Source organism: Malus sylvestris, chromosome 7, assembly GCF_916048215.2.
Source record: "Malus sylvestris chromosome 7, drMalSylv7.2, whole genome shotgun sequence".
In the NCBI taxonomy this organism is placed as follows: Eukaryota; Viridiplantae; Streptophyta; class Magnoliopsida; order Rosales; family Rosaceae; genus Malus; species Malus sylvestris.
Window position 1 is genome coordinate 23,305,264 of NC_062266.1, and position 27,068 is coordinate 23,332,331.

At 37.2% G+C, this 27,068-nt stretch overlaps 2 pseudogenes; both read left to right on the plus strand.

Annotated features, from left to right (window-relative positions):
- The first annotated feature begins 11,092 nt into the window (after positions 1 to 11,092).
- On the plus strand, positions 11,093 to 14,421 carry LOC126629822 (histone H3.3-like; annotated as a pseudogene).
- A 1,077-nt stretch (positions 14,422 to 15,498) lies between these two features.
- LOC126630192 (metal tolerance protein A2-like) lies at positions 15,499 to 20,958 on the plus strand (annotated as a pseudogene).
- Positions 20,959 to 27,068: the final 6,110 nt, after the last annotated feature.

A 27,068-nucleotide genomic window follows, 5' to 3' on the forward strand; every position in this document is an offset into this window, starting at 1 on the left:
GTTTTCTAAAGGTTGGGAGGAGATTCTCAACCAAAAGGCTTATCAGAGGTATTCAGAAATTATGAAGCCTCTGAAGAGGTGGATGATAAAGAAGCCAAAATACCAAAATGGGTGGATGTAAGGCCCCCTCAACCAAGTTACAATGATGTCAGAATAAAGAGCATTATATCCCAATTCACCAAGAAAGATTCTGCCCGACTCAGGCGAAAATGGTACGTAGTAGGAAAATATGGGATACTTGTTAAAGAAATGGGAGCCTCTATGATCATGAGAGTTCAAAGGCAGCACAAAGCCCACATAAACTCATTAAAAGGCCCTATTGCCTTAGAAACCTCTGAAAATGTGAAGTTTGAGAAAGTACCTCATGGGGGAAGAAATCAACTTCATTGGAGAAGCAAAAATGAGGTAGAAAAAACAAATAGCAAGACTGAGGAGGAATGAGATCATGTACTATAAAGCCCTTATCTAGGAAAGTACAGAATCTTGAAAAGAGCTCAAGAAGACATGGTAATGATACCAACACCACGATAGAGCCCAGAGCCAATATGTTTTGGAACTATCTCGCCTAAGAGAGGAATACCTCCACCTTTGCTGGTTGATACTTTTTGTGAAAACCGAGTGCAGGCACAGAACTTTAGCATAACTCGGGAAAAAAGGTTACCTAATCTGATGTTGCCAAAAGAGGCACATACTTAGTTAGATGAATTCATAGACCACATTGGGGGCAAGAATGAGAACCTATTTGAACCTAGCAACTTCCACGTAAACATGACATATGTTTTGCCTCAAGCATGATCAACCTGCCACAATGGAGGGTGATTACTTGGCAACATAACCTATGATGGCACATGTTAGTGTTAAAGAAGTAGGAAAAGAGGAGTCAGGCAAAATAGGTTTGCCCGAGCTCACAAAGAAAGAGCCCGAGAGAGTGTACTCAGACAGAATGGTCTTCAGTTGCCTAAGTTTGACCCTAGCCAACCATCTCAAGCCTATTTATGTAACTGTTCATCTGTAGGGAGTACCCTTCAAGAGGGTTTTGATTGATGGATGAGCTGTGGTCAATGTGTTACTATATAAGCAGATGAAAATAGTGTGTAGAATTGAGGATGATCTCATCCCCATGGATCTAACAGTTTCCAGTTTCTCTGAAGCTATCACTAGAACTCATGGGATATTGCCCTGGAAGTTGATTTAGGCTCCAAGCAAATCATGCTAGCCTTCTTCGTTGTGGACAACACTTCCACTTATAGAGCTTTACTAGGCTGGGATTGGATTCATCAGAGTCTCTTGGTGTCTTCTACCTTGCATCAACAAGTAACAGTTTACCACGAAGATTGAGCCATGGGACCAGGATTTTGGGAGATGGTGGAGGCCGAGTCACGGCCATTCCTCCACACAGCCAATATTGCAGAAGCCAGCTTTTACAATCCTAGTATTAGGATTCTCCAATTCTTAGAAGCTGATGAGAACGACCGCCGAACTAAGGTGACGGCCCAAAAGCTTTTGGAGCAAGGAGTATTCCTCACCAAGGAAGAATGAGATAGACCCCATATTGTCCTAAATCCCCAACACTAGTGATGTTAGAACAAAGAAGAAATGACCAAGTGGTTGCAATCAGATCCTTAATTAAAAGACTGTTGGTGTATGGAAGAGAGAGAAATTCAAGAAGGGAAGAGAGTTGTTGCCCAAGCATACAATAAGAAGGTGAGGTTGAAAAACTTCAAGGAAAGAGAATTAGTTTGGAAAACAGTTTTGCCCTTAGGAGCTCAAGTAAGAGGCTTTGGGAAATGAAGTCATACTTGGGAAGGTCTTTTTATTATTCACTAAGCACTAGATAAAGGAGGATATTACTTGACAGATCTGGAAGAAAGCTTGCAAAGGCATCCAATTAATGCTAAGTTTTTGAAGAAATATCACTCAACCTTGTGGAATGTTAGGGATTGTTACATTGAAAAAGTTTAGACATTGTAAGAGCCCCAAAATCAAGTTATATGCTCATGATAGTTGAGTTTCAAGGAGGAAATTCAAGCTAAAATGGATTAAAAAAGTCATTTTCATTTCATTGAATGTTGAAGTTACATAAGAATTAGCTCAATAGTTTTACATCATTAGGCTAAGGCAGCTATCCTAGAATGGTATGTCTATATGATAGTGAAGATTCTATCCGGCCCCTTCAAAGCAATATTACTATTAGCTAACTATGCTTCAGCATCTTCAACTTCAACATTTACTTTCTTGACCTCTTCAATCTTCTAATAAAGCTGGTTGGTTAAGGTTGCTCCTTTAACCTCTCAACTTCAAAATACACCTCAGTAATCCTTGCCTCCGTAGCAAAGCTTTCTTCCATAAGTCCTACCAAAGTCCTTGACATTGATCCTAAAACCAACAAGGTCATGGTAGTTAATCCTGAAGCATACACCTATGATGGTGAAGTGATCAAGAAAGCAGAAGCTCTGGGGAAGTCTGGGCTTGTGGATATCAGTGCAAGGGAAGATAACTTTATATTCATAAGTGGAATCTACCGGTGCGATTAAAGCTGCTAGGCTACTCCTCAATGCCATAGAAGTCCTGAAACAGAAGTTGGACGCAATGCGCTTTTCTGAGGATACTATAGAAGCCAATGACCAATCATAGGTAACATCTACAACCCTGCCTGAGGGCCTTAGCCCTAAAACCTACGCCATATCGAGGATGGTCGAGGACATGAGGCACATGGTGGAAAGGCCCTCACTAGATTTGCAGGGTGATGGAGTTTGAGTAACTTTGGGTGCCATTGGATGATTTTGAGGATAAGATGGGAAAGAAGTTGGAATTAGGGTGCCAGAACTAAAGAACGAGATAATTTTGTGGAAAATCTGAAGGCTTTGAGAATTCTGGGAAGTTCTGGGAATTTGAAGGCTCGAAATGACTAAGTTACTTTGCCAATGAGTTTAAGTGAGAATTATATAGTGAACAGTTAATTAATGATGGAATTCGTGGGTTTGTGCAAAGGTTTAGTTCACAACGACTGTTTAAAATGGTGCAAGTCCCGAGTGAAGGCGTGCAATGGTTATTTAATCATTATTAACGTCTTGGGTTGCAAACTCAACAATGATTAAAGAGGGCACTATTTGGGTTAATATTTAAACATTGGACTTAGATGAAGGAAAGCCCAAGGATGCCAACTAAAATGGGATTTGCTCGAAACCCAGCACCAAGCCCAAAGGTAAATTGAAGCCTTCTCAGCCAAAATGCAAAGCCATGTGCTTACTATTGAAGTGACAAGTGATGGAAACTAACCTACTACCAACCAAAGAACACTTTCTAGTGGCATTCCAAGTAAAAAGTTGATGACTCATTACCCTCCAAGTGCTTTCGAGGAAGAACAAAGTTACAGCAGTCGGGCTAATCTGCCTATAAAAGGAGGAAGAGGCCCTAGAGACAAGGACATTCAACCAATCAAACAAAAAAACATACAAACTCTGGTCTCAAGCCAGATTTGCATCCAAAAGCTGAAGTCAACCTGGATTCAATCATTTTTAGCGACAAGCTATCTTTTTTCCAGTTTAAAGATCTAATATCTCCTTTAGTGGTGTAGTATCGATTCCCTTGTGTAAACTTGTTTACCATCCATCTCTGTTTAGCATATAAACCCCTATTAATTCAAAGATAAGTGATTGCAAGAGGTTCAACCTTGACAGACAAGGTGAAATCTTGCCCGACACTCTTTGTTTGTTTTCAAAATTTGTAGATCTATTACTTAATGCATTCTCCAGTATGTATTCAAGTTATTTCCACCTGTTTTCCTACTTTAAGAGTCTCATTTGTATCTGGATCTGGCTAGTTTAATGGATATGTTGTCATTAAAAGCAATCTAGGACTAAACAAATTACTTAAGGGGATCTAGACTCCCTTCGTTCAAACATACAAGACTATGAACTAAAAGTCCTTGTTTACAAGGCAAGAAAAAGAATTTAATGTGGACTTAACTCATCCATGACAATCCTTTGATAACAAGAAGTCTGAGTAACTTGGGGCATAAGTAATCGACTTAAAAACTCTTGTTCTACATCTGTTATACTGAGATAACAGTGGCACGCCTAGCACTTAATTTTGATTACAAGCCTCAAAGCCTACACCTAAGGCCCCACAAAGGAACCTTTTAGAACTAATTTTGTCCTCTTCTTGTAGCACATCAACAAACAAGAGCCCGGCTACACATTCAAAGTGCCAATCCCTTAGGGAGCTATGCTGAGGTCCGAGGATCCTTCTCCAGAGAAATCTTCGCATCGAACAATTATGTTTTTTAAAATATCAGCTTCGTCATTATATTCTTTATATGCATTCAAGTAGTGGATTTTCTTAATTGAAAGGAATTAGTAGTCTTGCAAAAAAAAAAAAAAAAAAAAAAAAAAAAACTGGAGATGGAGAGAAATTGAGTATATAATCATGTGTATTTGCAAATTGCATTGGCTTTGGTTCTAATCTTTAGTAGTGCTTCAGTGGAGAGAGTCTTTTCCGCTATGATTATTGTGAAAAGTCTATTGCATAACCAAATGAGAGATCAATGATTAAGTGATAGCATGATAGTTTATATTGAGAGCAATATATTTTTTCTTCTATTGAGAATGAAGCTATAGTGCGGGGTTTCAAAATATTAAAACGCGCCGTGGACAATTATACCTTGTATTGTTATTTGTCCTATAAATTATATAATGACAGAACTATGGTTTAATATGTAAGGTTATTATATGTTTAGAAAATGTTTGTGAACTTTTACATGTGACCCTCCAAATAATTTTTTTCTAAATCTGCCACTAATAGCCCAATCATATCCTCTGAATTTTTCTTCAAAAAAACAAAGACCTATGTAACAATCAGGGGTAGGAACTCTAAAAATAACAGGGGGCTTTTAGGAGAGAGTTGGGGGATTTTCTGGTTGGTTTGTTCGTTCTTTGAGGCAGAGGAAAATGGGGAGAGATTAGAATTATAAATATTATATACATATGCTAAACCAACCCTAGGCTCTTCCGGATACACATAAGTTGGAATAGAGTAATCTTCCAAGAGATTCTCACTTCAAGTTTCCATACGTCGGTTTAGGTTCGTCTCACAACCGGTTCTTGAACCGCCTACTTATTGCTAGCGTTGATCAATTGTTGTCATTGCTTGCACCACTTGACTAGTTGATGTGTCTCTCCACCTTAGGCATTGGGCATGTCTCCTTCGTTCTTCACCTTGTCGTTCTATTTCTCGATCTTGATTTTCTTGCAACCTCTAGACATTGTTGAAGTTAAGAGCTTTCTTTTCTAAAAATCTATAACTTGAGATGAGTAGGGAGGATAGGCGTGATTGATGCGAGCAGATGTGGTAGTTTGAAGGATTTTTATGGAGAAATATGAGGTAATCAAAAGATTAGATAAGGACGTGTGACACTACGTGAATGGTTAAAAATCTTATAAAAATATGAGCGGATAATATTAATGGATAATGTCACGTGTCGTATGAGACTCCATATTTAATATATATATATATATATATATATATATATATATTATTTAAAAAGAGTTGTTATTGGATTTTCTTATATATACACTAGCATTTGCCTACACATTTTGTGTGTATGAACATATTTTTTTAGAAAATGAGAAAGAGAGAGGGAGGGAGAGAGAGAGAGCAAGAGAGAGAGATAATGTGGGGGAAGTGGGAGGTTGTTGTTTTTGGTTATTTTTTTTCAAATTTTAAATATTAGAGATATTTTAACATCATCTATAAGTGAGGCTTCAATAAAAACAATAAAATTTGGACCTTTGAAATTACATTATTGCCCATCATTTTTTTTTTTTTTTTTGTGATAGAAGACTAAGTTATCTTTTCACCCTCTTTTAATTGACAAAGAAAGTTTCAAATAGAGATTATTTCTAGCTTTGGCTTAAGTTTTCACTTGATGTACTATAACTAGCAGCTCCCCATATGTATATTTATTTAGTTATTAAGTTTATACCCTTTTACAATGTTCTACTACATTCACTTGATAAACTTCAAGTTGTCGATGTGTCTAGCTATTATTCATACAAATCCTACCACTCATTAAAAGGTACTCGTAAGCTTCTTTATAGTTTGAGCTGGCTAATATGATATTTCCCTCTTCTTTTTGTATATCGACACCTACACCTTTACACTTCATCATCTTCTCTAGTTAACTCAGGTTGTTGACACCTCCTACTCTAGACAACCATTATCCATTTCAATTTATGGACTCTTAGCTATTAAGTTTTCTCTACCATTGGTTCTACCAAGATAGAATGAGGATAGTTGCCGACTTTGTCTCCTATAAATAGCTTCCACCCTTCTCAATTTTATGCACATTATTTATCAACCTTTTCCCCTCTTTATCATGGTGCATGCAGCCATGCAAAGTGTCAGTTTTATATACATATATATACGTGTGTGTGTGTAGAGGGAGATTAGAATATAAAAGAGTGGAAGAAACACATGATGATTTAGCAATGATCGAGGAACTTGCTTAAGTACATGGAGCTTAACTATTTCGGCAGTGACGTGGATAAGTACGTGGAGCTTAGCTATTTCGGTAGTGACGTAGATCTTCGTTTTAACTTTGGAATTCAGGTAGAGGAAATACGGCAAACCTTTACAAAAAACCATATATCAATAGTCAATTTTTATTTTGGACCTAATCAGTGAAATAATTTTGTTTGTTAGGCATAGGCCAATAAGAAATGTTACATGGGTTTCAAGCCCATGTAAATAGTTATAAAATTACTTAAGGTTCATGATCATCTCTCCCAAGAAACCTCTCTTTTATGCACGTGAAGATGGTGCATAAAGATGAACCCAAATTCTCATCTCTCTCTCTCTCTCTCTCTCTCGGTTATGGATGAATCACTACAGCCATGAATGCAGACTTGAAAGCCCAACAATAAAAATCTTTTTGGTCGTAGTAGCAAGGATGAAAAATCTCATCGCCACTATTAAATTTGTCGATCAACTTTTTATATCTCATCGATCCGCCACTGAATTTCATTAATACATGGCTAATCTCATCATATTCTTGGTTGGACAAGCGGTTGTCAATCTAGTTCATAATAGGAATGAGAGATTAAGAGGGGAGGATCTTGTTGATTGAATTCACAGAGTGAGAGAAGGAGAAATAATGGAAAATTTGAAATTAGTTTTAATACATTTTCAATTTGGGTCTTATTTTTGCAACGTGCAAGTTGATTTTTTTAGTTTTTTTTTTTTTTTTTTTGGGTTAGAGGTATAGGATGGAGGACGAAATAAGGATTGGATTTCAGCATATTTTAATTGAAGCTCAGGTCAGACACTGCATTGCAGTTTATGTTCTCAAGTTTTGTAGATTTAGACTCTGTAAGTGAAATTATAAAAAATAAAAAAATCAACTTTTTCCTTAAGCATCAAAATGGTTATTGGACAAGGAGCGGGGTTGGCTAGACTCCCAAGACACAAGAAACATATAGAACGCCCTGATTCATTGAATAAATATGTTACAGAAGATTAAATGTCCATCCAAGCCATCACTAAGAGGAGACTTGGTCCAGTTTAGTAAAGGAGATTGCCAAGAGAGAGATGGTGAGATGAGAGAGCACAATGTTCTACATATGTATTTCAAAACCAGGAAAATTGGACATTGCGTTGCAGTGTTTGAATCCAAATGTAAAAATAAGTAGTCGGGGCGAGGTGTAAAGCGTAGGAGGCGTGTGAGTGATGAAAACAAAAACAAAACCTTGAAATGGACAATGCAATACAGCGTCTGAATAGAAATGTAAAAAACAGAACAAAAAAAAGGGACATTGCATTGTTGTGTCTGAATCAAAATGTAAAAAACATAGAATCAGGAAAGGGACACTTCATTGCAGTGTCTGAATCCAAATGTAAAAATCAAAAGTCACTGGAAGTGTGAAATGTAGGAGGCATGTGAGTGATGGAAAAAATAAACCATGAAACGGAAAATGCAACGTAGTGTCTGAATCTAAATGTTAAAAATAGAATCAAGAAATAGACACTGCATTGCAGTGTATGCATTTGTATTGACCTATTCCAAAATATAAAAAAAGAAATGAGAAATGGTGTGTCACATCCTAGCCCGGGCCCCACACCATCCCGGGCTCGACTCCGCTATAACACAATATTGTCCGCTTTGGGCCCCTACAACGCCCTCACGGTTTGTTTCTGAGAACTCACACGAGAACTTCCCAATGGGTTACCAATCTTGGGATTGCTCTCGCGCGATCTCGCTTAACTTCGAAGTTCCTAAGGAATCTGAAGCCAGTGAGCTCTCAAAAGGCCTCGTGCTAGGAAAAGATGGGAATATACATATAAGGCTTACAAGATCCATTACCCTGGGCGATGTAGGATGTTACATGGTGTGTTAGTTCAAGTGAGTTGCAGCTGTAGTGACAGATTATGTAATTTTTATTTGTTTTAAGTGCATTTAAGTATCAAAATACTTTATTGACCTATTTATAACTAGTATATGCCAACACACAAAGTGTGTGTGAAATTTTTTATAATTGAAGGAGAGAGAGGGAGAGAGGGAGAGAGGGAGAGAGGGAGAGAGGAAGAGAGGGAGAGAGGGAGAGAGGGAGAGAGGGAGAGAGGGAGAGAGGAAGAGAGTGAGAGGGAATGTGGGAGTGGGGAGAGAGAGGGAGAGAGGTTTAACGTTTTCTTTTATAATTTTTTGAAATTAGAGATGTTAAAATCATCTGTAAGTGTCTAAGTGATGCTTAAACAAAAAACAACAAAATCTTGTTTTGTGAAATTACTGCCCTTAACTTTTTTAGAGAACTGCTAGACCCACCATGTTGTCTTATTTCTCCACCCACGTTATATTTATACCCATAAAAAAAAAAGGAATATAAACAAATAATATTTCTCTCTTCTAAAAGCTACCCAAAAAAAAAAAAAAAAACCAGGGTCTTCTAATCTTCAGCCTGATGTACATGTTTGGTCGGGATTGAAAATAGAGAAGCTTACTCAAGTAAACCATCTCTCAAGCCAGAATCCCTGGGTTTTTTTTTTCTTCACAAGGAACACATGTATGTGCGGTTAGGCTAGATGATGATGATGGAGAATGTTTTCTGAAATTTCATTAAGGCAAGTCAGATAAGAGTTGCAAAGAGGTGGGTTCTGATTTGGGCAACCAAAATCCTAGGGATAAAATATTTTAGTAATTATTCCACAAAAAAAAAAAAAAACACTAAACCGTATACGTGGATTTAAAAGAAAAGCACGAATTCTAAAGCAAAACAAGACAGAAAAAATCCCAATTCATATTCCCTAATGAACAAACCAAGAGTAATTTAGTTAGAAAAATACGGAAAAGCATTGAAACGCGGGAGTTTACTAGGAAAAAATACTATGAACAGAATATGGAATTGTTCAACTCATAAGCATGGCAGCGCTACTTACCCTCTTCAATTTTCGTCAAGCTCCACGATCTCTCTAGTTATAATAGTAGGCCCTACAATGGATTTGAACTGTAGTATATAAGCAATGTACAGAGTAGCCCATTCTAAACACCATAGTTCACAGTATCTTTCCTAATTTGTTGCTATAGGAGGAATTGGATGACCTAATTTCAAAAACACCTACATAAAAGTACAACTTAATGTATTTCTTGTGAATTCAACTTACATATTGTCTATTCTTTTCACAACCCAATGTAAGTCTAGGGCTCTTGTTATCTTTTCCACCTTGATCGAATCGTAATGTCACAAAAACAAAACCATTGACCTTCCCAACTTCTCGAGCCCATAGTATTGATTCTTCTCTACTCTTGAATAACTACGTACCAAAATTGCACATTATGAATAACACATACAAAAGTATAAGTAAATCAATTGCGTAGTCAAGCAAATATTACCTTATTTGTGGTAAATTCACTAGTACAGTCCACCATATGTGTAGATGCTGAATTATTACCATATTCATCTACCTCCTGCAAACGAATTCCACCATACGTAAATAAATGGGCATTACATCAGGTTGAAAATAATGCTAATTAAGAAAGGGATTTGTGTATAGGTTTCGAAGACAACACATCAATTTGGATGATTATCAGTGTTGGTTGCGACAAACATGCCTTACTTGAATTATTTCCCTAACCCAATGAAAACGAATTCCAAGAATTCTCATAGGAAAGTGAAACAAATTGCACCCTAACCTAATGCAAATTCAAATAAAAAGCCACGGAGCTATGCTTCAATTGTACGATGTCGACAAATCAAGATGACCCACACATAAAATATTCTTTTACCTCTTCGACGGAAACATAATCATCTACTTCTTCCATAAAAACGTCATCTTCTAAGTTCATTCTTTTTGCTTTCTCTGAATGAAAGGAGATGGGAATGATGAGTTAAGGTCTAAGGGAGACAAATCGTCTAAACAGAGCATGAGAGTTATCACGTCCAAACTTTTATTTTTTATTTTTTATAAAAAAAAAAAAGAAGAAGTAATGCAAAAGGGGGTAACTAAGGTCCTTATTAGTCATTTTATAAATGGACAAATTTGTAAATAAAAAAATTCATTAAAAGGTGAGTGGAAATATAAGACATTGAAATGGGAATAACAACTTTCCTTTTTTATTGGGATAGAAGACTAAATAGTCTTTTCACCCTCTTTCGATTGATAAAGAGGGTTTTATTAATTTAGATTAACGTAAATATTGTTGATATATTGTTAAGATTGTAACTTTTTATTGATTTGTACAAAATCACAACAAAAAAACACGACTTGACTTAACACAAAAAAAAATTAAAATTAAAATAAACAAACACAACTTGTCCACCTTGTCAATCCACGAATCAGCAAATCAGCAAATCAGAGACAAAGCACGCAGATGCATTTCCTAAATTTAAATCCCCCTCCAAAACCTAGGTGTTGTTGAAGGCTTGCAGTCCACGTCTCAAGTGGCTCTCCCACTATAAATAATCGCTCCTTCATTCCCTTCATCTCATTCGCTTCTTCTCCATTCTCCTGACACATCGTGAAGATCAAAATCTAGTTTCTCCCCTCTCTCTAAAGGTTCGAGTCGAAATCCCCAATTTGTTCGAGTTTGTAATTCGTTTATGAAGAAATGGCTCGTACAAAGCAAACTGCTCGCAAATCCATAGGTGGCAAGGCTCCAAGGAAGACACTCGCAACCAAGGTGCATTTTGTTAGGGTTTCTACATTGCCTGTTTGGCTAGTTAGAAAACTAGAACTGATATTTGCAAGTGATTTTTCCCCCAAAAAAATCAATTTTTGAGTTCTAAAATTTTATTTCCTTTTAATTTGTATAGGCTGCAAGGAAAACTGCAGCAACAACCGGAGGAGTCAAGAAGCCTCACCGTGACCGCCTTGGAACTATCGCTCTTCGGTATGTTCTCAATTCTGTTCAATTCATATCCTTCGAATCGTCTTCTTGAATTTTGTTGTATTCATCTGTTGTGTTTGGCTCATACATTTGTGAGTAATTATGAGTCATGTGTTGACAACAATTGAAGACATGGTGACTGCCACAAGCGAAGTTGGAAGCAATCAAGACTTGACTTTGTGTTTGCTTGCACACAATTGTGCATGTTTTATCTTCTATGCATTAAATGACAAATGGAGAAAAGTTGTACTTTATAGACTAGGTATAGACTTTGGTGCATGCTAGGTAGGTTAGGTAATAATTATGTCATGTGAAGTTAAGACTTTTTGGTCTTAGTTGTTGGCATAGTTGCTAGTCTATGCCTATGACTAGATGCAATATTTGTGCATTTAGTAATGCTTAGAAAGTGGGAAGGTAAGCATCATAGAAGCATCCAAGGGGAGAGCATCCGACTTTCCCATGGGAAAGGTTAAACATGGGTTGAGAGAAAATCAAGATAGCTAGAGTGAAAAGTATTCTAGTGAAAGAACTCTTGGGGTAGAGTGAGACTCTTGGAAAAATTCTATGAGTGGGTGTGCAAGGGATTCAGGATTGAGTTATGTTGATTTAACTCATGTGTACTTGTACTGTTATTCATAGTGAAGAGCAATATCTCTCCGAGGACGTAGGCATGTTTTTTGCCGAACCTCGTAAATTTTTCAGTATCTTTATTTCTTGTATTTTATTCTGTTCAACTGAGTGTGATTTGGTGAGGTTGTAATCAGAATCTTGTTTCCGCACTAACGAACGAGCCAAGGCACAACAATTGGTATCAGAGCATCGTTGGAGGCTTTGGTTCGTTGGAGGTCTAGATTTATTCACCATGGAATTTTCAGTTGAGCAGTTTAATGGGAGTGGCTGTTTTACTCTTGGCAGATGAGAGTAATGAAGCCCAAAGAAATGAAAGACATGTTCAGGGATGCTTGGATCAACTGCGAAAGTTGATGTTGAGGAAGAAGACAAAGACCTCTTTCTTCTTACCTCACTTTTAGATTCGTAAGAGAACCTTGTGAAACTTTACTGCATGGAAAGATACAGTAAGTTTGGAGCAGGTGCAAACTTCTTTGGTGTGGAATGATACACAAAGGAGACCATGGATGATGGTGGGCACGAGACTGCTTAAGCTATCCAAGGTTGGAATCGTGGAAGAAAATTGGAAAGAGGATATGAGAGAGACAACAGGTTCAGATCCGGTTCTGGAGGCAAGGGTCCACATTCTACGGTGCAAGGCCGGGTTGTAGCAAGTTTAAGGCATAAGGCTTCAAGTATGCCCTCTAGGTACTCGAAGCAACACTTCTCCTGGTGATGTTTAGTCTCAAGTGTTGCAGGGGATTTGCAGCAGGTGGAGCTATGGGATTCATAGGTGATGAGATGGTCTTGAGGTAGGAGGAAGTGTGGGAATTTTGTCTGGCTCAATGGGTTGTTGCTAGAAATGGGCGCGCTAACGAGTTTCCAGGTTGCAGATAATGAAAAGGGGGAAAACCTGTTGAAAGAGACGAGGATGTGTCGAGATCCTGTCTGAAGCTAAATGGTGATTTTTAGCTTGCAGCAGCTACACATGCATTAGCAGTGACTGAATAGGAACAGGACCAACGAGGTGGATTCAGGGTGTATATGCTGGTACGTAAGGCCAATGGGTTTTGGTGATGGGTGCAAGGATTTTTGCATGGTGTATTCGCCAAGGTGGAGATTGTTGTGTTTGGCTCATACATTTGTGAGTAATTATAAGTCATGTGTTGACAACAATTGAAGACATGGTGACTGCCACAAGCAAAGTTGGAAGCAATCAAGACTTGACTTTGTGTTTGCTTGCACACAATTGTGCATGTTTTATTGTGCATGTTTTCTCTTCTATGCATTAAATGACAAATGGAGAAAAGTTGTACTTTATAGACTATGTATAGATTTTGGTGCATGCTAGGTAGGCTAGGTAATAATTATGTCATGTGAACTTAAGACTTTTTGGTCTTAGTTGTTGGCATAGTTGCTAGTGTATGCCTATAACTAGATGCAATATTTGTGCATTTAGTAATGCTTAGAAAGTGGGAATGTAAGCATCATAGAAGCATCCAAGGGGAGAGCATCCGGCTTTCCCATGTGAAAGGTTAAACATGGGTTGAGAGAAAATCAAGATAGCTAGAGTGAAAAGTATTCTAGTGAAAGAACTCTTGGGGTAGAGTGAGGCTCTTGGGAAAATTCTATGAGTGGGTGTGCAAGGGATTCAAGATTGAGTTATGTTGATTTAACTCATGTGTACTTGTACTGTTATTCATAGTGAAGAGCAATATCTCTCCGGGGACGTAGGCATATTTTTTGCCGAATCTCATAAATTTCTTAGTGACTTTATTTCTTGTATTTTATTATGTTCAACGGAGTGTGATTTGGTGAGGTTGTAATCAGAATCTCGTTTCCGCACTAACGAACGGGCCAAGGCACAACATAATCGTGTTATTTGAATTTCGTCATTTGAATCGTGTTCTTGAATTTTGTTATATAACTTATGTTCTTTGAATTTCGTTATCTGAACTATGTAATCTTGTTATTAAAGAGAATAACACGGACATAAATCATGCTGGCAAATCTACGATTCCGACGTGATTTACTCATTGCCCAAAATTATATACTTTCCTGCATTATAAAATATTTTTTGTATCATTCTCTTTTATTACTTGCCATCTTTGACTACACAAGTCAACTCTGTTATTTGAATTGTTCCCTAATTCAATTTTATGATAATTTACAGTGAAATTCGAAAGTACCAGAAGAGCACTGAACTTTTGATGCGCAAGCTGCCGTTCCAACGCCTTGTTCGTGAACTCGCACAGGACTACAGGACGGACCTCAGGTTTCAGAGCCATGCTATTCTTGCTCTTTAGGAAGCTGCAGAGGCCTATTTGGTTGGTATGTTTGAGGACACCAACCTTTGCACCATTCATGCCAAGAGAGTTACCATAATGGCGAAGGACATGCAGCTCACTAGGCGGATTCGCGGTGAATGTGCTTAAACAAGTTCATTTTCTTATTATTTTCCTAGACAATCAGGTATTTAGGCAGATATTTTCTATAAAACTGGATTTTTTTTTTTTTTTTTGGTTTTAAAGTATCGATATGTGAACCTTTCGGTAATCAATTTTCTAATATAAGTTGATTGCATTTTTGTTGAAATTTTTTATTTTGTTCACACGTATGTGGCAATCTTTTTTTGTTTTTATGGCTTTGATTGCCTTTTGGAGATTGGTTTGGTTGAATGTGTCCGTTTATTGTTAATGTTACCATAATTACCCAACGCTTTTGTTGGAATGTGGCTGTATACAATTAGTAACACTTAATATGGTTGTTGGGTGATGCTCATGGAATATGGTTTTAAACGATTGCTATTGTAAAATTCACGGATTTTGTTCCATTGACAAAGTGCGTAGAAATACATGATTCTTCTAATACTCGTTTAGACCATTCCCAAACCTTTCACCGAGACAATTTTTAAACATTAGGCTATCAATGCTATATAATTTTCTGGATCCAAATGCCCTCACTTGGAATTTGCTGATGCACCACAAGCTGATATCCCCACCACTATGTCTTATTTTCCCACCCACATCCAAATTAAAAATTTATTTACAAGTTTACCCCTTAACGAAATGACATATAAGGACCTAGCAGTTGTTCAAAGTTCAACCTTTGATTTTTACTGTTGTAACGAACTACTTTGGTCTCTTGGCTCCTTTTCATCCTCTTCCCCCTCACAATATTATCCTCCTTTTCTTTTTTTCCCATCTAATTTATTTTTGGTTTCTAAATTTTTTTCATGCTTGTTGGTCACCCGATATGTTAATTTTGGGATTTATATTTTTGCTGGATGTGGTATCAGTGAGGATGGTGGTTATGGTAGGCTAGGTGGTGTTTAATGGTATGTTTGATCTGATGCTTTACTATTGCCGCTCCTTCATCAAGATGCAAGATTCTCTATATTTTGTCTTTCCTGGAGCTTCGTCGATATCAGTGACAAACGCAAGGAGAAAGTATCAATAGTGAATGCGAGGAGGAAGCAGGAATATTTTTTACTAGTCCGAAAAATTTGAGGCATGCCGGAGATTGAGGTCGTTGCCGACAATGACAACGGCTTCGGCATCGCTGAGATAAACCTGTTCGGGAATTACAAAGTCGGGAGGCTGCTGGGGTGCAGGGCCTTCGCAAAGGTGTACCACACGCGAAACGTGGCGTCAAGGCCCTCAACAAGTAGAAGATGCTTGAGGGTGGGTTCACGGTGGACGGTGAAAGGGGTTGCCATTGAGTTGCATTGTGTTGTATGGGGTTAGGTGGTAGTTGGGTTGAGTGATTTTTGTAGTTTAATTCTTTCAATTTCTACAAAATAGTAGAATATATGATGGTCATTTTAGGAATATTAGTGGGTGGAGAAAGAGTTTTTTTATTTTTCAACTTTTTTGAGAGGTGATAATATAAGGTGGGGTGAAGAAATAGGATTGTGGGGTGGGTATAGTAGCTCCCATAAAATATACCCAGAAGGTGCAAGGTAACTTGAACTCGTTATTGTCACTTGAAGTTGAAACATCGAGTTCCCTATGCACGTCACCTTCTCGGAGCTGAGTGTTAATAGCCTCTGATTCATCGATAATAAATGTGTATTGAATGGCGGCGGCACCATTGTAACCAACACCAAATCTTTTGCAAGTCTTCCGACAGAAAATTGACATGGTTTAGTGCATTGAACGTGTGACCCGCACGTACTATCGAGGTTGTAAATGACAGGGTTTAAAACTAGGTTCGACCGGCGTCCATGCATGCCAAATCTTTTGCAAGTGTTCCGACAGAAAATTGACATGGTTTAGTGCATTGAACATGTAGTTGAATATCAGAGTGCGCAACGAACAAGATTAACAAAATAATAAAAATATTATTAAACAAACTGAATGCCGAAACAGCTACACAATCCCAAGAGACTACATTGTGACTGACTTGTTAAAAAACTAATACAAGCACTATTATATATAGTGAAAACTAAAGCAAACCCTAATCCTTAAAGGATATAGAAAACTAAAGCACAATCCTAATCCTGAAAGGATATAGAAAATTCTAACATCCTTGTCCCGCAAGAAAACCATAAACAAAAATAAACTAATAACTAATTTTTCCAACACCTCCCGTCAAACTCATGGCGGTACACGTCATGAGTTTGCCAACAAGTAGATGCGGATGCAAGACTCCAAATTCCAGTGCTAATGTCACTGCCAATGCCGATGCCGATGCCGATGCCGATGCCAATACCGATGTCGATGCTGATACCAATGCCAACGCCAACTACTGAACAAACAAACAAAAAATCCAACCAAACTTTTTTTTTCTCTTTTTGCCCGCATGGGCCTCAAACAAGCAACCAATTTTTTCTTGTTTATTCCTTCTTCTTTTTTTACTCCCCTTTTTTTTCCTTCTTTTTTCATTACATTCTACTTTTTCCTCTTTTTTTTCCTTTGCAGCAATACAGACTTGTGGATACTCAGGTTGCAGCGTTCAAAGGTGTAGAAGCAGAGTCACGGGACAAAAAACAAAAAACGAACGAACAATTTTTTTCTTCTTGCAAACAATCAATACCAACTAACAATCTGAACACAAATGACAAAGGAAACAAGCAAACAGATACCAACCCGAAGCAGATTAAATCCCAAATGATCAAACCTGCTCTGATACCAAGTTGAATATCAGAGTGCGCAACGAACAAGATTAACAAAATAATAAGAATATTATTAAACAAACGAGAATGCCGAAAGAGCTACAAAACTCTAAGAGGCTACATCGTGACTGACTTGTTAAAACTAACTAATACAAGCACTATTATATATAGTGAAAACTAAAGAAAACTCTAATCCTTAAAGGATATCATATATACTAAAACTCAAACTCCCTGGTCACTGTGGATGACCAGTGTGTCGACCGTTTTACCCCTCCATTTTTTCTCTGTTTTGGTGTTCTCTTCGGTTTTTCGCACAGTAAAAATCCTATTTTGCCCATTCTGGACAGGTGTTGGTCATCGGAGTCAGTTGGTCCACCTATTTTTCTTCTTCTTTTCTCCCTTTTGTTTTCAGAATGGTGGACAGGTGTTGGTCATCGGAGTCAGCTGGTCTACCTACTTTTCTTCTTCTTTTCTCCCTTTCGTCTTCAGATTTTTCATTGTTGTTTTCTCTCCTTCTCCCGCTCTTGCCAATCGCTTTCTTCCGTTTTTGAATCTTTCCGGTTTTCGTTTTAAGCCAGCCACTGCTTCTTCTTTGTGTCTAGCAGCGTGGTGTTAGTTTGTTGGGAAAAAACACTACTGGTGGTTTGCGCTCTTTCGGTTGTTTGGTTGGGTTCGAAGGTTTTTCTATCTATAAAGGGTGGATTCTCCTGGTTAGTTGTTTGCCTTTCTCATATTAGGTATTTCTTTTTGTTCCTTACCGTTTTTCATTTTTGTGGATGGGTTTCCTGTTTGCAGCTGTGTTTTGGAAATTTGGGGGTTTTGCTACCATCTTGGGTTTTTGGGTATGGTTCTTCGTTCTGGTTGAGTCTGGAATTTTTCTTTTTTTTTTTTTGTTTGGTTTCGTCCCAAACTAATTTTTAGTTGTTTGGTGCTTTTGTGTGCAGGTTTGCAAGCCGTGTTTGTTATTGGTGAGTGTTTTCCTTTCATCCCTTCAAGGGTTTTGGAGAGATGAGTTTTGGTTTTTCCTGTGGTGTAAGAATTGTGTTATGCTGTATTTTGTTTGTGTTTAATGCTTTCATGTTTTCTTTGATTTAATTTGAAGGAAATTTGTGTTATTTCCAACTTATGTAAAAACAAAAACTGAGTGATTGAAAAATGTAAAGATCGATTGACAGGCAAGAAAATGAAGTTAAATTTTGATTATCCAAAAATGAACCTGCAGAAAATTAAAAAAATTTGACAGTGAATTTGTTTTAATAGTTAAACACACTTTAATGGGAGATTGCAAAAATTTCAGATTGTGGACTCGATTGTGCCGGTGATGCATGACCATTGTTCTCTTCTTTTTGACACAACAGAGTGCAAGTTAATCTCATGTAGCCAATAACGGTGTTGGCATTTTGTGCTGAGATTGATTAATGTCTTGATTTCTTACCCATTGTTGAATCATTTTGAAACACAAAATGATTAACTTCTCTCAACGTGTAGTGTGTGTTATTATTAATACATTTGACGGGTTCTTTGAATGTGACATTAAAGTGTATTTCGTTTTAGGTGATGTTGCTGTTTTCGTTTGTTTTATTTTTTTGGTTCTTCAATTTGTTGTTTTGATCTTAGGTTAATATGCTTATACAAATGCTGAGCAATGGATGTAATAGATTGGATTAGGTAAACATTTTTGTGATGGTAATCATTCAGAAGTGATAAGGCAGTTAATAGATCAATAAGCTGTTTGAATAGGAGATGAAAATGTGTCTGTCGTGTTTGGCTGGAGATTACAAAAGGGATTGGATTTTGAGAAAAATTTAATGTTTCCTAAAATTTGTTTATAATTTTTGGGAAAAAATCAGAGCACCAATTGGAGTATGTGTTGAAACTGTTTTTTATCCGTTTTTCTCATGGCAAGTGCCTTCGCCCATGAGCGGTAGGTCTCGGGTTCGAGACTTGGGAGCAGCCTCTCCATAAAATGGGGGTAAGGCTAGCCGACATTCACCTCTCCCAGACCCTGGGTACGACCTTTTTTGATGATGTTTGTCTTTTTGCACTGTTACATATTTTGCACAGATTCTTCGTTCATAATTTGTATCTCTTAATTCAGTTGTGTTTAGCTAAGTATGAACATAAATTATATGTAGTTGGAAAAGTATTGGTGGAGCTAAAAAAAATTTGATGGATTTTGCAGCATGTTTAATAGCAGTTAAAAATGTGTTTTCTTTTAGCTGACGACATAGTTTTTCATTTCTTTAATTCTTTTGGTTGTTTTCTTTGCTGTTGTAACCTCAGGGTGAAATGTTTATACAGATAGTTAATGACAGACTTACTAGATTGGATTATAAGCGTTTGGATCATGGTTAATCTTGACAGTTAATTTTACAATGTGATAACTGCTACAATCAAATGGATAACTGTAATATCTATCTTAATGGTCTCCAAATTTAACCTTTTATGTATAATGATTTTCCAATGTCTTTACTATTATTGGTATTCCCCTTTTGTAACACAACTTTTCACAACCCGCGGCAACGCGCGGGCACTAAAAACTAGTAGAAAACTAAAGCACAATCCTAATCCTTAAAGGATATAGAAAATTCTAACATTCTTGTCCCACAAGAAAACCATAAACAAAAATAAACTAATAACTAGTTTTCCAACACGTGTGACCCGCACGCACTATCGAGGTTGTAAATGACAGGGTTTAAAACCAGGTTCGACCGGCGTCCATGCATGCCTGCGCATTTTTGCCATAAGTTTAACAATACTAACTGTTGCAGAACATTTGTATGCTGATGTTGCTATATCGACCATCTCGGTGTTCTCTGTGTGGGGCAGTTTCTAGCTGGGATGACCCTCCCTGTGGATCGCATTATGACCAGTGGTTTAAGGATTGAAATTATCGGAGCCCTACTTCCCATCCAACTCATATTGCTGTTCTCTGGGATCTTGGTGTATGAAGGCATAGTGAAAACCATCGACAACACAGCTGAGGTGCCGTTAAAATGTTTTCTGATGGCATAGTTTGTCTTTGGGGAAGTGTGATCATGGCCTTACCTCCGGACCACGTTAACTGTTGAAGAACAAGATGGTGATTTTCGTCACAGCCACGAAATGAAATTTTCTAGTACTCGTAATGATCGTAAACGCTCACATGATCATGATGCTGCTGATCAGCATCAACCACTATTGGATAAGCCTGCACAAGAAAGATACGAAAAGATAAGGCAAATGTGTATAAAAGTACTCCGTTCATGCTATTGCGGTACTGATTTGCCCGGCAATCATATTGGGCCTGAGGGGAAGGTTTTGTTTTGATTTGCACCCTATTTTTTCTTTGACTGTCCTGTGGAAGACTGTCAACATGCTGCATAACGTACATGGTGTCGTGATGGGAAGCACGCCTAGAGAGACTGATGTGAAGAGGACTTGAAAAGAAGCTGTTGGAGATGGAGGAAATGGTGGCTGTAAATGAAATGCATATTGGTGCTATCACAATGGGATTCGCCCTTCAGGCTTGCAATGTGGAAAGACCAGAATGGATTATATCAGAGCTGGGTATAGCTTCAGCAGTGTCAATCTGCAAATTGATTGTTAGTGTTGGGGTCTAGATTTGGAGGACAAAGTTGATTGATTATAGAAACCTTTGTTTGTTTGCATCACCAAGATTTTTTGTTTCCTCCAGATTTCTCTCGTCGTCCCCGACTTTCGATTTTTCGTTTTCTGGTTGTTGTCTCTCTTTAATTGTACATCGGACAGACCTTTTAAGGGCAGGATGTTCCTTATTTATTAAAGGGTGAATTGTTGATATTGTATCGAGTAGACGTCGTAACATTGGTAGATAACATGTTAATAACAAAATGTATCGGCATATTATTAGTACAAAAAATTGACGTTATTGATATAAAGATTGGCACTTGTCTAGTGCCTGCGGGTTAGGGTATCAAATTCAATTAAGCTAACTACTTAATTAATCTCGAAGATTGGCACTTCTAAATGAATGTTTTGAAGGACCTAAATCACCAAAAAGAATTAACCTTTGACATCAGTTCCAAGGATAAAACAAAGTAGGGATACAAAGTAAAATGATGCATTTTCATAAAAAAAAAAATCACAAAGATATGAATGGGATAAGAAAGCAAAAAATAAAATAAGAAAATCAGATTGACTTTCTATGCTACTGAATGAACTTGTCTGGAAAAATGATGCCAGGGTTTACAATGAAGATTGAGCAAGAAGTATAGGCGTTTTTATGTTCATTTCTCTCCATGGATCTTCCCCCACTTTCCATTTACTTCTGCTTGATCAAGAAATGGGCTTAGCCTTCACACAGGGCACTCTCACGTGACCCTGATCCATCTACCTATGGACCACGTGTTCTTTGTGATACAGGCATATAAGTTCTAACGGCCAAGAACTCCAACGTATGCTGTGCATGCTCCGAGGCAAACTAGATAAAACGCTACAATGCTTTCTTTGCATTGTTTGCATTCTTCTTTTTCTTCAAAAAGGTAATAAATTTTGTGTACGTAATGGTAATGAAACCAATTTGAATCTTCTACAACTTGGATCTCCAAGTTTTATTGGTTGAAGCTTACCCATAATATACTACTAACAACACACGTACAAAGAGATTATTATTCCAATATCCAATGCCGAACCTGCCTTCTCCTTTTTATCTGGTCTTCTTTGTACCCAACCAAAAACCTAAATTTCAGATTTTTTTTGTGGGCTTTTATATCTTTGTGGGGAGGAAAGAAAAAGAAATATCTAAACTTGGTTGTATCTTGTCCTAAAATTGGTTTAGTTAAAACTGTTGGCTTAACATGATTTTAGTTTGAGGAATTGTAGGAATCGTAATTTACTCCAAGTGTTTTTGGGTTGTATTATTGTCTGACAGTTTGTTGGGGTTGTAGGACTCTTGCGATGCTGGGTGTCACCGGAAATATATTCACATTGTTATATATTACGTAATGAGTGAGCAATCACACGATATTATATCCCAAAAAAGATAGACTTTCATTCTTGTGTTGGGTAGCCCTATTTTTTGGGCCATGCTTGTGTTGTCGTTTGCTTTTAGAATAGAATCTCCATGCCTGAAGAAAGATGTATGGGGTGTGGAAATGCTACCTTACTCAGCGAATTAAGAGTGCAATAGAAGACCGAAAATTAAAATGGAAATCATAAAATTCACAAATATATACGTACAGTCAGATTATGTTACTTTCGCATGTATAATTTTATATGGTGCAATTGTAAGTTTGTAAACGTCTTGTTTATGTGTTTCTTTATGTGAGTAATTAGAATATGAGTAAATGTAAAAAAATTTATCTTATTGTTGCGTTTTGTTACCTGTTGACAATGTCAGCATATTGTATACAAAATAAGGGGGATCTAGCTTAAGGCAAACCAGCAATGGCATCGATAATTTATTTATCAGTCTTTGAAGCAAGTTGATTTCACAAGCGATTAACATCTATTTACATAACGACTCGAAGAAAATAGTAGCGTGAATTCTAACTCATATTTTTCTGTTGACAACTCATTAATTGTAAATATGGATGCCCATGCATGCATTGTCCGTGAGTAAATGCAACAAATAGATGGCGAGCTTGGTCGACAACTCACCTCTACCACATAGCTTAATGTGTAGCACTAATGTTTTGTTCGATGCAAGTTCCCAACAAAAGGGATGGTATGTGTAGGTGAATTGGTTATATTTTCAACTTGAAAAATCAAAGTATTAACGAATATCTTCAATCTTTAAACCATACATATTAAACTGTAATCATACAAAAAATAATCTGTAACAATATGTCAAGTTGAGGTTATAAACTAGAAACTAAGAGAAAATAACAAAAACTACTTTCATGTTCGACACTTCATATTTTGTCTAATTTTACAACATAATTATTGTTTTGGTCATTTTATCGTTTCTCATACTTTTCTCTCAATGGGAAAGAGCAAGCTCATGCAGCTGCTGCATGTTTGCTATCTCCCTTTATTTTATTTATCTATTTATTTGAAAACAACGTTACATTTAGACTAAGGATTTAAAATTTAATAAGTTATATTATAAAGAAATCATAATAATTTGACATAAAATTCGTTATTTACTGTAATCAAATTTAAAACTTCTCATTAATTATAGGTGGGCCCTTCAAAAAATTTTAATGTCAAATTCTATTATCCATATAAGGCAAAAAATAGCAAGTGTCCCTTTACCACTGTTGAGCAAAAATTGTACATAATATGTAAACAAATAATTTCCTCGACACAATTTCACCCTCATTCATTTTTTCAAAGAGGATTTTATTAGTTTGAGTTCGACCCATTCTAGGCTACGCGCCTATTAATTACAACCTTTCTTTTGGGAAAGGAATACCCTTTTATTCTAATATGAATAAATCGTAACTTGAGGATTTGGGTGTTTATTTGATTTTGTGACTGCATCTAGGTAGAGCCCTAGATTGCCTACGTACCCTCGTTGAGGGATCAAGTCACTCGTAGTTCCTTGTATGCTTGATACTTGTTTGGATTTGATGCCTTGTGCAGTTTTAGCTCATGCGGGTGAGGACTTTGCACCATTGGAGCGTTTAATGCCTTGTGCAGTTTAGCCTCTTGCAAGTGAGGACTTTAAGCCATTGGAGCTATATGTGGCTTCGTGCCATTTGAGTCTTGTTGCAGCTTCGTGCCGTTTGATGCGGCTTCGTACCGCTTGAATGTTGGCTTCGTGCCATTTGTATCGGCTTTGTGCCACTTGAAATTTGGAGTGTGGCCTTATGCCATTTGAATTTGGAATTTGATACGACTTTGTGCCAGTTGATAATTAACGTGGCTTTGTGCCATTTGACTACTTCAAGAATTTAACAAGAACTTGATCCATTTTGACATAGTGCAAATCCACTAATTTGAGGTGATGCGTCCTTCGAGTTTTATACTTTGAGATGGCTTGTGTCAGCAGTGTTTGAAATGATTTGTGTTATCATTGTCTCCGTGCTTATGCTACAAGTTTTGTTGACTTGATTTAACTTAATGGGTGCTTGAATCTACAAAGTCCGCTTTGGTGAAAAATGGTGGGCCCACGGGCTTAGCTTCCATTAGCTTACTGAAAAGCTTCCCTCATATTTTAATCATTAGTAAATTAGGACTTCATCTTTGCTTGACTTTTCCACACGGTTTCATAGCAATTCCATCCTATTTGAAATAGGATTTTGTAAGAATGAAAGTCGGCCTCTTTTTTTTTATTATTGTAAAAAAAAGACGTATGGCACTTTTTCTTTCCTTCACTTCTGAACTCTTTCCTTTACTTTTGACTTGCAACTTCTATCATTTTGTCTCCACATTTACTTGTTTCATGCACCATATTCAATCAATGAGGCCATGCTCATAATGTCCACGTGAGTGGTATTCCACAAGAGGCAAATTTTGTTTTGTACTCTTGTCATTTTGTCTTCATGATTTGATTGAATGCAAAATTTACAAAGACCATAATTAGTTGGGAAGCTGTTGCCTTCTTTTGTTCTACACGTGAGCAAATTTCCACGTGACTTGCAGATCCCTTATTGACTTTAAAACCTGGTGGTCTCCATACCTATTTCTTTCTTTTTCTTCTTGTTGCTGCTTTCATATTGTTTTGAGAAGAAACCACATGATTTACGTTGGAAGGATGTGGTCTTTTAAAGATGTCACGACAAACTTCACCTCTTCACCTTTTTATTTGCTTGCTAGAGACCATTTCCTCTACTTCCTAATTTAGACAGATTTTAAAAGAAACTTGGTCAGCAACCCCTCTTCTTCTTAACTCCAAGACGACGACGCGGGTTTGTTGTTGTTGTTTTTTTTTTTTTTTTTTTGCTGGAAGCATCATTCTTTTTTATGCGACTTCCTTCTCCGACTTTGTGCCAAATCCTTCGAGTACTCCTAAAACGGAGCTGCAACAACCATTTCAACTTCGAACTGAGCTCCTAAAACGGAGCAGCAGCAACCATTTCAATTTCAGACTGAGCTCTTAAAACAGAGCAGCAGCAACCATTTCAACTTCGAATTGAGCTCCTAAAACGGAGCAGCAACAACCATTTCAACTTCAACAGCCACTGCGGTTGTTGTTCTCACGGTGGAGGACTTCGTTCATGGCCATCTTCTTTTACGTCGTCGACGAGAAAATAGAGCATGCTGTGACGCTAGGCTAAAGGACGACGTGGCTGCTGTGGTCGTTGGTGTTGTGTGAAGTGGTGGTATTCGGCGACGTCGTAGCGGTAAGTTGGGCAAAGAGAAAGGAGGACTGCAGCAAGGATGGTTGCTGCTTCTTAATGTATTTAAAGGTGTCGAAAGACACGGTCACTGGGAAACTGAAAGTTGTCTTTGAGAGATCATGGGGACGAACTTGGATCATTTCAGTTGTTTGGGCTAGCTTTCTTTAAAGCCCCTACCTCTATTTGTGCTTCGGGGAATGGGAGAGATTTGAAGAAGCACAATGCTTCCCCTTTTTCTGCAAAGTGGAGAGAAACAACCAAGAAAAATAACCAAAAAAACAAATGATTTTATACCTTTGAGTGCTTTGAATGCTTGTTGCTTTCTTTGTTCTGTTTCTGTATTTTTTCTTCGTTGTCTTCTCCTCTCAATGTCTCCTTGAACTTCCGCAACACTTCACTCCTGCTTTGATTTCTCTCTTAATTTATACAGGGTCTCTTCCTCTTTTTTGTTTTGTTCCCCCCTTTGCTTTGGTTTGATGCCTTTTTATAGGCGAAAGGTGGACATGGCAGTTGAAGCTAGTGGGATGCTATTTTCCTGGGGTGTGGGGATGCTGAGAGAAAGCCATCACTTGAGTGGAGAACGTGGGGGTTTTTGGAGAGTTCTAGACACACATGATCTATGTACTTGGTTGCCACGTAGATGACAAAACTCTATTAGACTTGTCATAATCCACGTACGTGTGGGTGTAGAATATATATATATTTTTTTTCATTTTTCTCTTAAGTATCCCTATTTTTAATAAGACTTGCTAATATATTTTGTTTGTCAAAATATATAGCTCAACAACCATAATGGTGGAAAGGTGTTGAGCCATTACACGACGACATGGATTCAAACTCCGTCAGTGGCTAATTTAATATCTAATCTAACAAAATCAATGCCACCAGAAGACCTTGCTTTCAAATGACCCAGCGCAACATAAGAAATTGAAGGTTCGGTTGGAGAATTTGCTTTCATTTTTCACTGTTGTATGTCTATGTGGCAATTTTGCCATATTCCTTGGAGATGCTCTAAGGAGCTTGCTAATTTCCCCATGAACCTTAATTTTAGCCAATTACTTGTTTATACTTGTCCAATTTCTCCCTGGATTTAAGTTTTAGCCAATTACATCATGAACTTTTATCGGCCAATTTCCTTATTTTTTTCCCTGAACTTAATTTTATAATTGCAAAAGGTAATTTTATTTCTAATTTAGGAAGGAAATTAAAATTCAGAAGGAAAATTGACAATTCCTTACATGTTGGGTGGGGTGAAGGGAAAGGGAGAATCGGTCAATACCTCTTTATTTATTTGAAAACAACGATATATTTAGATTAAGGGACTAAAATTTGAGTTGACTTATATATATTATTTTTTTTGTCGAAAGTTGTTATATAATTGTGCAGTGACATAAAATTCGCTAATAAAAAAATTAATAAGAATTAAATCTAAACCTCTTTATCAGAAGCGGTCCCTTAAGAAAAATATTTATGTCAAAATCTATTTATCCATATAAGGCAAAATGAAGAAACCGCCCGTCATGATTAGGGGATAAAACAAATATTGATGATCAAATATGTATCCATATTCGGTTATGGTTTTGGATATGGTTATAGGAATATGTATCCGTCTTCGAATTCGACCCGAATTATATATAATATAATAGTATTTATATATAATTATATATAATATAATTGTATTATATAATATATATTATATATATGTATGTATATATATTTA